This window comes from Alligator sinensis, unplaced genomic scaffold (genome assembly GCF_000455745.1).
Source record: "Alligator sinensis unplaced genomic scaffold, ASM45574v1 scaffold123_1, whole genome shotgun sequence".
Taxonomy (NCBI): domain Eukaryota; kingdom Metazoa; phylum Chordata; order Crocodylia; family Alligatoridae; genus Alligator; species Alligator sinensis.
The window spans coordinates 2,528,127-2,541,853 of NW_005841985.1; the positions used below are offsets into that span (position 1 = coordinate 2,528,127).

General features: G+C 46.0%; 1 protein-coding gene across 1 annotated transcript in view; it reads left to right on the forward strand.

Moving 5' to 3' along the window:
• RAB3C (RAB3C, member RAS oncogene family) overlaps positions 1–13,727 on the forward strand; it is a 272,461-nt gene that overhangs the window by 221,620 nt on the left and 37,114 nt on the right. The gene's annotated exons all lie outside the window — the stretch shown is intronic.

A 13,727-nucleotide genomic window follows, 5' to 3' on the forward strand; every position in this document is an offset into this window, starting at 1 on the left:
AACTAAGAAGATGATAAATTGGTGAAAAAGAGGACTGGGAAAGGGCAGAGAAACAAAACAATATGGAGGGCAGAAAAAAAGGCAAGCGATTGTCCTAAGGAGACTGCAGAACTCAAAGTAGGAGGATGCATAAGGAGCCCCTGGGTTCCTTTGGGAACCAGTTTGGATTTTCTGAAGCCTGAATATAGTGCCCTGCCCCTTATGCTTCCTGAGGGATATGGGTAGGAGGGTGCATATTTATTTAATAGGTGACAGGATTCCCAGAAAGGAAGAACGTTCAAATGCTTATACTTAGACTGTATTTTATCATCATGCGCTAGGGACAGATATTACACATAAACCAGTTTAAGTGATCAGAAACTGGTTTAAATCTGTAACAGAAAGATGTTCAGGGCATATAAACCAGTTTTAAAAGAGCTGAAACTGGTTTGAGATAAACCTGGTTGAATGTAGTATCAGACTCAACTGGTTTGGGTTAAACCAGTTTATGCAAGGCCTGTCCCAGACCCCTTGCTGGTTTAAGTTAAACCAGACTCCCCCAGCATCCCAGCATGCTCTTTGGGCTGGGCACGGCTCTCTGCTCTACAGCACAGCTGACCCCTCCCCTGTGCTCCCTGGCTGTAGCTCTGGCAGAGACTGCAGGCATCTGCCTGGCTTTCCCCTACCCTCCCCCGTCCATGCTGTAGCAGATGGGACAAAGGCAGAGTCAGCAGGTAGCTGGTAATGTCCCTCTGTTGTTTTCTTAATGGGCTGATAAACACCAAGTTAGGGGTGATAAACACCGTGTTATCAATTTCTTGTTGGGATGATCAGGATGGGGGGGAACCCCTCCCTAATCAGAGTGTCCTGCCGGGGCCTGGCCATGCTCCCCCTTTAGCTCAGCACTGTAAAAGGGATGGGAGGGCTGCTGTAGCCTGAGCTACTGTAGGCTTGTGCCAGCACTTTTTCAGTCCAGAGGGGATGTCTGGGCAATTACAGACTGATTCAGCCCAGGCAGATTATACTAAACTGCAAAGATTGAATTAATTCACTCTCAGGCTTTTTGAATGTCTGTCCCTAGCCATGATGCCCATCTACCATACTGTAAGTGCCATGCTGAATTATATAGTTAATAAAAATAGCATGTCTATTCTCAATATGCTGTGTTAACTGCACATCCAAAACACTCACAATAGCTGACATTATTGAAATAACATATACACATACCATGTTGTGATAATGGAGTGTTGTTAGCATACTGGCCTGAGAACAGATGTCGTTCACTAAGAAAACACTTAGTGTGTCAGGATTTGGGTTTAATTTTTAGCTCTTCTTTTTCTGAAGGCACTAAGTTGCTAGTGAAAAGAGAGCTTAGCTCCTTTAAGTCACTTTTCCTAGCATGGTGTTATCAAAACAAAATACATGTATTTGATCAGGAAGTTAACTCACTGCTACCAGCCAGCAGGACTATAAATACCTTTTTATTCTTGTTATCTTAGGACTTGTCAGAACTGTAATGTGGTGCTTGTGATTTCATGAATGAAGCTGCTGCCTCACAGGCTTATGGTGGGTTCTCCTGATAAAGTTTCTTTTCAGTCTTGTTCACTGGCAAAAGTAAATACATTCTACTTACAATCTATATAGCTCCTGCTGGAGTAGAGCAGCTGTAATGTTCTGTGTAATGCTCATTTTCTCTTGACTAGTCTGCTAGCTGCAAATAAACCAGAACTTCGTTAGTGCCACACCTGTCACACAGCTTCTGCATCATCAATTTATCTTCCTTCCAGGCAAGGTTAAAAGTGTAGGCTCTAGTTGGAAGATGCACACAGTGGGACCCTGCAGAACTGAGATAAAGACAGCAGAAGGAGGTGCTGAGTCATTGGTATTCTTCTGGCTCCTCACATGCTAGCTAATTTCACAATCAGAGGGCATTTTTCACTTCATTTTCCCTTTAATTCAGACAGAAATTTTAATGTTGTTCAGTTTATCAGATGATGTTTGAACAGTCTGTCCATATTAACACATCAAGGCCTAATGTTAGTAAAAATCAGTGAAGAAACAATGGAAAGGTTGCTATATCTCATTTACACTGCTACTTTCATCTTTTCAGTGAATCTGGTTTCCTCCCTATTGTATATGGAACTGGGGTACTGAAGAAATAGATGTTTTTTTTCACTATCTTGTGTTCCACCATTCTTCACCCTCCACTTTCCCTAGCCATGCTGGAACAATGTCTGGCAGTAGCATCTTAGCCTGCTCTCTCCAATGCATTCATATTTTGTCCTCTTAGAAAGGTAGTTGAAATGGAATAGATACAAAATAGATTTATTCAGCAGTACAGTGGGACCCAAAGGAATCTCATCACTAAGAACTGGAGTCACAAAACTAGCAGTAGAATGATCCAGAGAGAACCTATTAAGAGATGCCTACATGCCAACTACCCCTGAAATTTCTTATAAATTTAAAGTATACCCAAAACCCAGCATTTTCTCATTGATGACTATTAAAAACTTTGGTTGGTTACTTTTATCTTCTCTTATGATTTCACTAATTATCCAGATGCTCTTGCGGGCATCTATATTAGCCATTGGGACTAGGGGCATCATTCAAAAAGCCTCGAATTGACTCAGTCTTTGTAGGTTAGTCTAACCTGGCAAGGCTAAATTGGTTTGTAATCACACAGACATCCCCTCTGGACTAAAGAAATGCAGGCATATGCCTGCAGTGGCTCCAGCTAGAAGCTCTCCCTTCCCTTCCACAGTGTTGAGCTTATCTGGCCAGGCCCTGGCTGGATGTTCTGATTAGGGAGACCCCCCCCCCCCCCCCCCAACGCACTGTTGATAACAGAGCATTGAGTTACACAGCAGGGAGTTGTTAGCATTTGTCTGCCCATCAGCAAGACAACAGCTTCTCTCATTATTTCAAGCTCTTAAACAACTTTTTCCAAGGAAGGAATGGAGAGACATTACCAGCTACCTGTTGGTTAGCTCCAAAAAGCCCTAAGCTGGTACTGTCCTGTCTGCCATTGTCCTGTCTCCCACAGTACGGACCATAGCCAGCATGTGGTATGCTAGCTAATACTGAGAGGTGTCTGTAAGGCAGAGAGAAGGAGGGAATCCTTGCTTGAGCAGGGACCCGGGGTGGGGGGGAGGGCAAGGGTGCAGGAGGAAGCCAGGCAGAAGCATCTGTAACTGCAGTCTCTGCTGGAGCTCCAGCCAGGGAGCAGAGGAGAGGAGCCACCCCTGCTGGGCTGGAGCAGAAAGCAGAGCCTCACCCAGGATCACAAAGCATCTGGGATGCTGGAGAACTCTGATTTAACTTAAACCAGGAAGGTGTCAGGGAGAGACATTGCGTAAACCGTTTTGACCCAAATCTGTCTCCTTGCTCAGCTGGTCTGTCCTCTGCTGCAGAGTCTGAGAGCATCCTGGAAGCAGGCACATCTCAATGACTCCCCTCATCTTGAACTCAACAGGAACCAACTGTGGCAAATGAAGCAGTTCTGTGCTCCCCTTATCCTTCTCCTAGCCCATAGCTGACTGGGAGAGAGCAGGGAAGACAAGAGGATAATAAAGGTCTTAAAGGCAGAGTGAGAAAACATGACATTTCTCAATGGGGAGAGCATTTGGTGAGATGCTCCACATCATTCCAATTACTTCTCATTCTCTCACTCGACAAAAGAGTGAAGGAAATGCCTTCTACCACCTCAGTTATTAATGGAAAGTGATGCTGCCTGGAAATGGCAAAGGAAGACCAGTCCTCCTATGTTTTCTACACAGAGGTACCAGCCAGTTAGCTTTCTGCCCCCAAAAGACTCCTGAAAACAAGGGAAAGGAACTAATTTGGGAGTGAGGAATTGGAGGCATTATAAAGTTACAGATGTTTACCTGACCCTAAAAATGATGAGGATTCAGTAACCAAAACAGTTATAATAAAGATAATGTGGGCTCTACCTTAATGCATGCAACAACCTGCAACAGCTAACTGCTCAGCCAATCTACTGACTTTTTAGAGAATTGTTCAAAAAAAAAAAAAGGAATTGTTAGAAACTACCTGGCGCCTCAGCACAGCAGTAGCCTCAGCATATAAATGTTTCCCTGGCAGGATGCTGCACTCCACTTAATTGCATATGCCTGTTTGGAACTAGCACATCAGAAGTACAATATGTTCCTAGAACTTGCTGGAATAAACAATGTTCAGGAGCCCCCCTCTAGAGTGTAATCAATAAGGGACTGTCTGTTGCCAGTGCATGTGATTTACCAGATATTTCACCTACAAAACTCAGTGATCCAAATAATGAACCTAGACCATGTGAATATTACAGCACTTCTTGAAAGGCTCTGAATCCAAACAATGTGTGGGTTACAACTCTCAATAGAAGGGTTTCATTATTCTTGACTAGCCAAGTGTCTTTAGCTAAATATATATATATAATGCAAAAGATAGTGCTAAAAGAAATAGTATTTTTAGAATATTTGCATAAAAGAGCACATCTATGTGGAAATTGAAACTGTGAAAGAAAGACTGTGTTGTGGGATGAGGTATTAGACTACTAAGAAATGTGGCTATTTTATTTTATTTTATTTTATTTTATTTTATTGTGGGTGATAACCCCCTGCCAGCAGGCTAAAATGTGCTCTAAGAGTCCTACTAAGAATTAGCATCCAATTTTGCATATGTACTTGTACCATGTTAGACTATCTATCCGAACTCTTTCCACTTTCTCTACATCCTTCCTTTAGTGGGGGGGGCCCAAACTGGACATAACTCACCAGTGCCATATAGAGGGGAAACTTGCTGAGAGTGTAGTCCATCCCATCTTCCAGGTTATCATAGGCAGTGGAAGGGGGGCAGCGGCTAATGAGGCTTACCTCCCCACACCCCAAGCGGGGCAGCAGTAGGGCTACAAGGCAGCCAGGCTGAGGGCTTCTGGTGCAGCAGGGGTGAGGAGGGAGTATGCTGGGGCTGGGGCTAGGAAAGGGGCAGGTGCTGCATAGCTGGCAGGGCTCAGGACTGAGCTGCAAGTGGCTTGTCAGGGGGGCACAGCTCCTGCTGCTACCCACACCCTGGAAGGCACGGGGGACATATGCCCCCAGATCTGTGTGGGGCAGGGTAGGGCAGGCTACCTCTTTAGGCTGGAACCAGGGCTGCGCTGAGCTGTTCTAGGTTGTGGGGACAGGGCGGGGTGGACTGGGAAGAGCCGAGTGCAGCCTCCACTCCAGCCCCCAGTGGCACCATGCCCTGCCCCATGCCAATCCGGGGGGAAATGCCCCCTCATGTGCTCCTGGGATACATGCAGCAGCAGAAGCCACCACCTATCCCCATGACCCTGGGAGAGCAATGACAACTCAGGGTGGGATAGGCACGGGGGCCCTAGAGGTTCCATACCCTCCAGCCTGGCAGCACAGCTGAGGCTGGCCCCACTCCAGACCCTGGCTCTAGGCCCCCCGGGTGGTACGGGGCCAGGGCTAGTGTAGGGAGGCAGTCAGGGTCAGTGCTGGGCTAGGGGATGGTGGATTCATCAGTGCAGAGGGTGCTGGCACCAGGCAGTGATACTGGGCATGGAGGAAGGGGCGGCCGCATGGGTGCAGTGGTTCTTGACCTTGGCCCCGTCTCCGATCACAATCCTGGGCCTGGCTCAGCTCAGCTCCCTCCCCATCCCTGCCCAGTCCCAGGCTCACTGCCTCCCCCACTCCCATACCCCCTTTCCCTCCCCCCAGGCCTCTCAGCCCTCTTATACAATCCCACCTGTGTACACATGCTCAGTACCCAAAATGTTTTTTCTCCCCCTGCCTATGCAGGTCATTGATAAAGATAATGCAGCCAGGAACCTGAAGAGGCACTTTGCTTTTCTGTCCATTCAGTGGGAAACATAGTGCACCTCCAGAGGTAGATCCTGTTTCATCCTGCAGAATATCAGGGTCTCCTGTTCTTTCTAATGGACAGTCTTTTGGCATTTCTAGAGATAGATCCTGCTTCATCCAGGAAGTGATTACCTCTCAGTTCAGTCAATGCAGAGTTTTAACCTGTACATAAAACTGTCTTGTTGTGATTCATCTTGCTCTTGACAGCATAAAAAGAAGATTTCATAGATTTCATAGACATTAGGCTGGAAGGGACCTCGGAAGATCATCGAGTCCAGCCCCCTGCCCCAGAGGTAGGAAATCAGCTGGGGTCATAGGATCCCAGCAAGATAAGCATCCAAATTTCTCTTGAAGGTGTTCTAAGTAGATGCTTGAACCACCTCTGATGGCAGGCTATTCCAGACCTTGGGGGCTCGGACAGTAAAGAAATGCTTCCTTATGTCCAGCCTGAAATGGTCTTGCAGGAGTTTATAATTGTTCAACCTTGTCATCCCTTGGGGCACTCTGGTGAACAATCATTCCCCCAGATCCTGGTGAACACCCCTGATAAACTTATAGGTGGCCATCAGATTGCTTTTCCAGGCTGAAGAGTCCCATAGCTCTCAGCCTGTCGTTGTAAGCTCTGTTTTCCTGACCACTGATCATGCGCGTGGCTCTTCTCTGGATTCTCTCAAGCTTCTCCACATCCTTTTTGAATTGTGGAGTCCAAAACTAGATGCAGTACTCCAGCTGTGGCTTCACCAAGGCCGAGTACAACAGGATGTTGAACAATATAGGTCCAAGGGCAGAGTCTTGAGGGACCCCACTGGTCACAGGGCACCATGACGATTGACTTCCGTCAACCACCACCCTCTGGGTCTGACCACAGAGCCAATTCCCCAGCCAGCAGATCGTGGTGGACCCGAGGCCAAGTTAGCCAGTTTTGCCAAGAGGTGATCATGGGATACCAGATCAAAGGCTTTTTTGAAGTCAAGATATATGACATCAATCTTCTCTCCCTTGTCCAGGTGATAGGTCACCTGGTCATAAAAGGAAATAAGATTGGTCAAGCAAGACCTACCCGCAACAAACCCATGCTGGCTATCCCTCAGGATGTTGCCATCAGCCAGTCTGTTAAGAATGGCCTCTTTGATAATCTTTTCTAAGACCTTTCCCAGGATAGAGGTCAGGCTGATGGGCCTGTAGTTTTCCAGATCCACTTTCCTCCCTTTCTTGAAGATAGGTACCACATTGGCCTTCTTCCAATCTTTGGGCACTTCACCAGCACACCAGGAGTTCTTGAAGATCCATGCGAGGGGTTGAGCTATGATGCTAGCCAGCTCCTTGAGTACCCTGGGGTGTATATTGTCAGGGCCAGCTGACTTGAAAGTGTCCAGCCTCTCAAGGTGTTCCTTCTCAAGGTCAGCATTGATGGAGGAAAAAGAATCTCCCTCACCCAGGCCTCCCTGTCCCGTAATGGGCAGGGGCATCCCGTGGGACTGATGAAAAACCGATGCAAAGTACCCATTTAATAGGCTGGCTTCATATAATAAGATGTCTTCATATAATCAGGACTTGAGAGAATACATATCAACCTAAATCAGTGAGCCTGCAGCCTGACTTCAGTATAAAGTAAATCTTCCTTATTCCCTATAAATAGCACAGTGGTTGCAGAACTTCTCCACAACATGGGAAATCTAGTCTTCTCAGAAGTTTGAATGCAGTGGCCTAACCACCAAGCTAGTCTGAGAGCATCTTTTGCTCCTTCCTGTTGAAGTATGCCTATTGGGCACCCAAGGCAGCAAGCAATGAGCAGCCTGGTTCTCTGTCCTAGAGAGCTAGATACTGACTGACCTTGGAATACAGGAGCCCTGAGTTCTGGCCCCTACCTGCTGTTTATACATGTTACCCAATGCATCACTTACACCAATCTGGAGTAACACTGTATAAGTAACAGCATTATTCTGAATTACTTGTCAATTAAAAGAGTGTCCAATGGAATTGCATCAGTGCAAGCAAAAGGAGACTGGTCTGCATTGAACAGCATAATTTGAAAACACATTTCTTACCAAACATTTGTGTGTCTACTTCAGCCTTCTGAGTGACATGGATGTGTAATAAAGTGTGTCACAAAAAGAATGATTTCAGGAGAGATGAGGCTGGCATTCCATAAGGTATGAAGTAATGAGAGTGGAAAGTCAGAAACTACCACCAATCCACCAGGCTTTCTTTTCACTCCCTCACACAGGTCCACACTTCATTTTAAAGATTCCAACAGATAGTTCCTGTATAGATGTGGACTGCCACTAGTAGCTTTCCAAACTGTACAGTATTCCAGTCCTGTGGGGAGTGAATTTCAAGCAGGTGGAGCACAATATGAAGAATCCTGCTCTGTATACACAATGCGGTCAACACATTTTATCCAATAATTATTTAATTAAAAAATCATGACCATCATTGGGAATAGGGGCCAGGATCCTAGAACCAATTTTTTCTAAGGCAGAGCCCCCCTCACTGAGCCACAGAGTCAGGCTTCTACAAGCTTGTGACCCTTTTGCTCCCATGAACTCATTTTGACTGCCCCATTGGCCAGCTTCTGTAGGAGAGGTATACAGAGTGCTCAGGTCTGCTTCTAGTAATCAGAGCATTGTCCTAGAACTGGGGACTTCAGGGTCAAATTTTCTCAGGTTAAAGTAAGCTAGGAATGTTGTGTGCTGGGCAAGGCAGTCCTAACCATTGCTACTGGTCTTAACCAGAAAACTACTTTGGTTTGAGGGTTTTTTTCCAGCTACAGTGTTGGAGGACTTGAACAAATCTATAAAATGAAATTGGATCACAATGGCATATAATTGGTGACTGTCTTATACTGTTTGCCTGTATACATGGTAGGTCATGTTTAGACAGGGCAAAAGTGGAGATGCATAAAGGATGCAGGCATTCAGTGGAATTTAAGCAGTAGAACCATGTTTAATAGTAGGGGCCACTTAGTCGTCTTCATGGAGAAATAAGGTCTAGTGCTGTGTTTGCACACCTTAAAGACAATAGAATTTAGTAGCTGCCTTTATGAAGACATTTGTATGCAATGCTTGATGCCACCAAATATAATGAAAAGGAATATTATCCTATTCTGAGAGAGGTTCTGACAGAACAAGGAACAGCAGTCTCATGTTGCAGCAAGGGAAGTTTAGGTTAAATATTAGGAAGAATTTTCTCACTAGGATCATAGGCAACACATAGCGGCGGCACAAGGGGGCACGTGCCCCCCCGAGATTTGCTGCCAACAAAGCCACTGCCAGCTTCTGCAGGCGGTCACTGCACCTCACTCCCTCTGCCAACATGTTTGCTGGTGGCCATGGGCATCCCACTCACCACCGCTGACCACACGGATGGCAGCTGCGGGTGGTCCCTGCTTGCCACCCCCACTTGTTGCCAACACCACTGCGGCTGCCTATGGGTGGTCCCCACTCAGCCCGTCCTCACCACTGACATCACCGCGGCCACCTAAGAGCAGTCCCCACTCACCACCACCGCACCTCTGCTGCTGCCACCACTGCCGCCGCCTGTGGGCGGTTGCCGTGGCCCCCTAGCCTCCAGGGGCATGCGTTGTTCATGACTAAGAGGGTAGTAAAACACTGGGACAGGTTACCCAGAGAGGTGGCAAAGGCTCCATTCTTGGGGGGTTTCAAATCCTGCCTAGACAAAGCTTTGCCTGGGATGATCTAATTGGGGCTGGTCCTGCTTTGAGCAGGGGGTTGTACTAGATGACCTCCTGAGGTCCCTTCCAACCCTCATGTTCTGTGATTCTGATTCTAAGGTCTGCAAGTGTCCAAATTAGTATATTAACACTATTGTAATTTTTAGTGTTTTCAGCTATTTATGTAGAATGCCATACAATTTATGTAAAAGAAAATAGTGTTGCTTTAGTCAGCATTCCAGCAGCACTCTTATGCTACAAGAAATATAGCTAAAAGGAACTATGGGGAAATCAAGACTTGTGTCCATCACAGAAATTAATGAATCATTGAACCTCTGCATTAACCTGCCTCTTTGGTGTCTGTGTATTATAAACATTCAAGCATTCTGCAGATTGCTTGCTTACTATGCAACTAGAATGTGACAAATTTACCGGGTAAATTACTATTGATATACAGTAGATCATTTAGACTGAACAAGAATTGCTGTATTCAGCTCACTGAAAACTTCAGCTTTTCCTTTTCATGTCTTCAATCTTTTTGAGGCTAAAGTTCTTTGCGAGGACATTACTATGTGTTTTGGTTCAGTCAGAAGTCTCTGTCATTAAGCAAGGTTATATATTGAAATGAAGGGAATTTTTATGTTTTTCAATAGACCTTTACGTTAACTTTTGTGGAGAGCTGTGGGGAAAAAAAATCTGTAGAAGCCGTTAGTTGAAATGTGTGCCAAAAGGAAAACAGAATGGCAATATACCTATTAAATTATTTTGAAACCATTTTTCCTATTGATGTGAGATTGTAATGGGCAGAGGGTGGGGAAGGAATTTGTACTGGCTACTTTAAGGGCCTTGCATACATTCACTTTCAAGAGCTGCAAATCATGAGGATGTTGTGATGTATTAAAATTAGTACCCTTTAAGGTGGTATCACACATTCACACATTGCAGTGGTTGCAAATCATTAGAATGTAATGTAACTTTAATACTGCACAGGTTTTAACACGTACCAAATGTCCCATGCAAAAGGCTCTTATTGAAGTTAGTACATGTTAGGAGATAACCCTTACATAGAAGGAAACAACTATGCAGTACCACAAAGGCACTTACCACATGCAAAATGCTTGTACATGCATCTGCTTGCCTTTTAACTTCACCCAATAAGTGTTAAGTTGAACATGTGACACCACATTTCTGCACTACAAAGGATCTGTAAACAAAAGTAGACCATACAGCATGTGAGATTTTGAATGGGGTCAGTTTCTTGTCCATTATCAAGGACAAGAACTGTTGATTACCATTAAAATAAGAAGCATGAGAGACAAACCAGTTAGATTATCAGAGGATATTAATTCACTAGATATTATTGTATTGGAATTTTAGATGCATCGTTTCTAAAGCACTAGAAGGAAAAATAACATTTTGTTTTAGAATAACAGGTTTTTCTAATTCTTAAGTCCTAAGATTCCTCTTTTGGTATTTGGGTAGATAAACCAGTAAAACAAAACTAAAACATTTTTGTTAGTTTAGAAAGATGATATTTCTTTATATTATCTTTATCCAAGGTTTCATCCTTGTCTGGAAACAAATGACTGCATTTTGCTCTTTGAATGCCAACTAACTTTTTCAGTCTATGTTTTACTTTTAAAGTAGCTTCAGTTTTCTACTGAAATATGTAATACTAATGGCTCTCAACTCACAGTTAACCAAAACCAAGATTTAATATTATTTATGAGCTGGCATTGCATGATGTTTAAGGCACTCCATTTTCAAGGTTACAATGGTGACCATTGTACCTCTGTGAAAAGCATTAATCATATTCTGATTAACCAGAAATTCCAAAGAACTCAGCATGATTCCAAAGGTAAATGTTTTACCAAAACTAATTTATGGTGTCCTATTTTTGGAGTGATGGTATATATAAATAGAATATAATTATCAATAACATTGTAACCCCTCTAGATTTCTTTACTTCTACTACCTGATGATTATACACTACATAAAATAACCATTTGGAGCTTGCTTTCAAAAATATTCAGTAGAGTGTCTGCTTTAATGTGGGAAACAAGTGTAGAAGATTAATTAGAACACTACAGGTCCTGATCCTTATGCCCACTTTCACTTCTTGCTTAATCTGCAAAACAATCCTAAGAGCCACCTAATCAGCCCCTTGAAAATTGCCAGGTATTATAAAATCCTTATGTGGCTAGCACTCCAGAAGTATATCTTGTACAATGCTCTCAGTGGTCGCAGTGCAGGTGGGGAATGGCTGGGCTATCTCCAGCTGTTCGAACAGACTCTTGACAGCTGTATGAAGATGTCAGGTTGCTCTGACTTACTCCATGGCCATGTCTCCACAAACAATGGCTGAAGGGAAAAAAGATCCAGGTGGGCTAGGGGAGGCTGGGAGCAGCACCTGGGCTGGCCCCAGCAGCCTTACCTGAGGTCCTGGGGGACTCTCAGGATCCAGTATCAGAGATACAGGTGCATGGAGCCTGGTTGGAAGCTGGAACATAGGTGTGGCTGGCCAGGCTCCAGTTTTGGGCAGCATGGCGAGCACCTGTATGTGCAATGCGTGTAGTTTGTGGCACTACAAACTGGTCTGTGGTGACACAAATCACACATGCATGCTTGTTGGGATGTCCTCATGAGCGCATCCAGACATGCAAGCACATGCACGTGCAGCAACTCAAATAGAAGTGGTGCAAATTTGAGATGGGGCTTTTTGCCTCAGCGCATGTGCCTGGACATGCACTTTGGTGTGGGGCAAATTGTGCCACTTGGGGCACAGTAACGCTGCCTGGCTCCTCCTGGATCTGCAGCCAGGGGGAGCTAGAGCCTAGGACCAGCACCTGTGCTGTCCCCAGCAGTATGAAAAGCTTCCTGTCCTGGCCCCATCAGTATAAAAAGCCACCCTGGCAAGTAGCTCGGGGCTACTCGCTCTCAGGAGCTTCTGGGGTCTGGCCAGTTGGTACCTGGAGACACTGCCCCTTGTGCCAGCTGAACTGCTGAAGCAGCCCTGAGAGTTCCCTGCACCCTTGACCCACTGCAACAGTCTGGCAGTGGGGGCTGCTGCCTGGCTATGACCTGTTGCACAGCTGCCAGACCTGGATGGGGACTGCACAGCCAGTAGAGACATCTGCCCCTCTGGGCCAGCTGCCAGTGGGCTGTGGCTGGGCCGGAGGGCCTTTGTGGCTGCACAGATGGCCTTTGTGTGGCATTACTGCCATGTGTGCCTTTGCCCGGCCATCTGGGCAGCTATCACTCAGAAGATGTTCCCAGTGTAGTGGTTTGCTTTGAACTGTCCAAGCATGTCCTCCTGACTCTTCTGCCTGGGTCCTGTCACTTGCCTCCCTAGCAGGAATTTTGGTGTACCCTATTTGAAAACTGAAAAATCCCTGATAAAAAAAATCCCAAAGTCACTCTGTAAAATACCCCCAAATCCATGTCCCTCCACAGTTAAAACAAAAGATCACTATATAGAGAGACAGAGAGACAGAGACAGCAATCAGTTGAGCAGTATTTTATTGATATATCTACAGTGTTAAAGCAATTTGGAAGCCAACCAGTGTCGCTATCATCATAATAAAATGAATTCTAAATACCTATATGTTTTGCTATTTGCCTTTGGTTTTCTTACCATAGAGCAGTTAGAGCTCCCTGTGACCCCTTAACTAACCAGGATGTGGGGACAGCTGCCCCTGTAACCACAGCTCCTACCAGCAGGTCTAATCCTGTCTAGCAGCTGGGCACATGGAGTGTGTGCTGGGGGTATGTGGGGTTTGCAGGAGGGGAGTTGGAAGTGGAGTGAGGGATGTGGGTGGCTGTGGAGGGATGTGGGAGATCATGGGGTGTGTTGGTAGGTATGGGTGGATTGTGGAGGGACTGTGCAGGGGGGTTGCTCAGGAGGGGTGGGTTCCCTGCCCCCCACAGGGTGCAGCCTCCCTGCACAGTTCACGGACTGCCCCCCACAGGGGCTACAGCCCCCCAACAGGGGCCACAGCCCCTCCAACAGGAGCCACATGGCTCCCTCAGGGGCTACTCCCCCAGAGGGCCACATGCCCCACCCCCACTTGCTTCCCCAGTCCTCCAAATTGCTGTCCCACCTGGCCCCATCCCCCACTGGCTCCTGCAGCTCTCCCTGATGACTGCTTCACCTGGCCCCAACACCTGCTTGCAGCCCCACCCCCCCCGATGGCTATCCTCCCAGCCCCAGCCCC